The sequence below is a fragment of the Myotis brandtii genome, unplaced genomic scaffold (genome assembly GCF_000412655.1).
Source record: "Myotis brandtii unplaced genomic scaffold, ASM41265v1 scaffold436, whole genome shotgun sequence".
Lineage (NCBI taxonomy): Eukaryota > Metazoa > Chordata > Mammalia > Chiroptera > Vespertilionidae > Myotis > Myotis brandtii.
In genome coordinates this window covers 3,350,847-3,353,081 of record NW_005366679.1, presented here as the reverse complement: position 1 = coordinate 3,353,081, position 2,235 = coordinate 3,350,847, and the positions used below count along the sequence as shown (strand labels likewise).

At 41.8% G+C, this 2,235-nt stretch overlaps 1 protein-coding gene across 1 annotated transcript in view; it reads left to right on the top strand.

Moving 5' to 3' along the window:
• SSR3 (signal sequence receptor, gamma (translocon-associated protein gamma)) overlaps window positions 1-2,235 on the top strand; it is a 24,636-nt gene that overhangs the window by 1,931 nt on the left and 20,470 nt on the right. The window contains exon 2 of the mRNA XM_014546236.1: window positions 261-263. The gene's annotated coding sequence lies outside the window, so the exon portion shown is untranslated. The remainder of the gene's footprint in view (window positions 1-260; window positions 264-2,235) is intronic.

Below are 2,235 nucleotides of genomic sequence, written 5' to 3'. Positions count from 1 at the left end.
GCTGCGGCCGGAGCGGAGAAACCAAGCCTCGAGGCTGCAGCCGGACCAAAGGCCTGGGTCCCAGGTGCCGGAGGAAAACCTGTGCTGGCAGCCAGGGGAAGGAAGGCCTATTGCGCAAATCTTCATGCAATGGGCCTCTAGTTTTTAAATAAAAGAAAATTTAAATAAAGACTTCTAAAGGATTAGCAACAAATGACCATTGAGCTTTTGTATCTTCTAAGCCATTCTGGTTGAAATCCATGACCTAGTTTATCTTATAGTCTGTTGCCATAGTGCTTAGGTTAACTGTGAAACTAAAGAAGATTGATTTCCAGTGCAAATCTTAATTTTTATTGTGCCCTGCAGTGCTGCATGGATGATGCATGTGTGATAAGTCTCATATTTAGACTTATTCCAGGGGGAGTTTTGAGAATTAAAGTATTATCGCCTCTATCAGTGGTTATTAAGATAATATATTTTCTCTAGATGTGTATCATTTTCTTAAAAAAGTAAGTGATTTTATAAATATCCTTAGGCACAAAAGAAGCAGGCTTTTCTGACTGTTTCAGAAGCAGTACCCAGTTAATGTGGGTCAAATCATTATTTCCTAAAAAGGAAAACAATATTTACCTTGGAACACCTAAGCTTCAAGCTTGAAGACAAATGCTTCTTCCTCAAATATTTTAATGCCTCATTTGGTTTAAAAATCAATCCCACAATAAAGTTGGCATGTAGAATTCTCAAGACCTTACATATATATATATATATATATATAAAATAACTCAGCTGACAAATATCTCCTATGAAAGGTGTGGTATGTGTTCAGTGAGAGAGAGGGTAAGAGGGCCTGACCAAGTCTAAGAGCCTAAGATTCTGCAGAATTCTCTACAAAGGGGCACTTTTTTTTTTTCTTAAATGGTAAGACCTTTTTTTCATTACACTTGTGGTATTGGGATTTATAATAAGAAATATAAATTTGGTCTGAGTCCACTTTTCCTGCCCTGAGCTCCTAAGGCCCATGGGATTTCCTAAGTGTTAAGAACACAAAGGTGTCTTTTGTTATGTTAATGAGGTGACTTTGGAAAGCAGCCAGATGGGGCTATTTGTCAAGGGAACCAATCAGAATTTCAGTTCCACCCCTAGCTGCCCAGAAGAGAGGGGCTGGAGGTTGAATGCATTTCCAGTGGCCAATGATTTAATCAGTCATGCATAGGTAATTGAGCCTCCACAAAAACCTAAAGGAGGGGGTTCAGAGTGCCTCCAGGTTGTTGAACCAGAACACATCCATGAGTCAGGCCCCAAAGTCCTAGGGCACAGAAGCTCCTTTGTTTGGGACCTCAACCTATGTATTTCTTCACCTGGTCCTTCATTCAGATCCTCGAATATCCTTTGTAATAAACTGGTAATCTAGTGAGTAGACTGGTTTCCTCAGTTCTTTGAGCTGTTTCTAGAAAATTAATCCAACTCAATGAGTGGGGCCATGGAATCTCCAATTTACATCCAGTTGGTAACAACTTGGGTTTGCCATCGGAAGTAGGGGCAGTGTAGATAGTATAATTGCTGAAATCATTGGTCATTGGTGAGTAAGTCAATCTTCAGCCCATCACCTCTCCCCTCCCCAGAGGAGACTAGAATTCATTCATAGTTAAGAGTTTATATACCAATCATATTGCCTCTAGTTCAAACTTGACTCTATTACTTACTGGCTGTGGGATCTTAGATGAGTTAATACTGTGAATGAAAAAGGGGCTGGCTACATGGCAGACCTAACAAGCTCAGTGATCAAAAGTAACCACTCAGGGTAATCTACACTAATAAAAGAGAAACATGCAAATTGGTGTCACTCCGCTACCCTTCCCATTGGTTAATCAGGGCGATATGCAAATTAACTGCCAGCCAAGATGGCGGCCGGCAGCCAGGCAGCTGGAAGCGAACATGAGGCTTGCTTGCTTCAGTGACGGAGGACTCCAACGTTCCCCGCCTGCCGCTGCCGGCCTCTGAGCTTGCAGTTTGAAACATTGTTACAAATATAGAATCTAAACAAACTCCAGAAACCTGCTTTCAGCCAGCCAGGATCTCAGAGCTGGAGTTGAAACAGTGTATCGATTATAGAACCCAAACAAACCAGATACCTGCTTTCAGTAGCCGAGGCCTAAGAGCTGGAGCCAAGCCTCAGAGCTAAAGCTGGCCCAGAATAAAAATAAGAAAAGAAAAAAAGGAGTGGTTGGAAGCTTCAGTCACCCGCCAGCCTGAAAA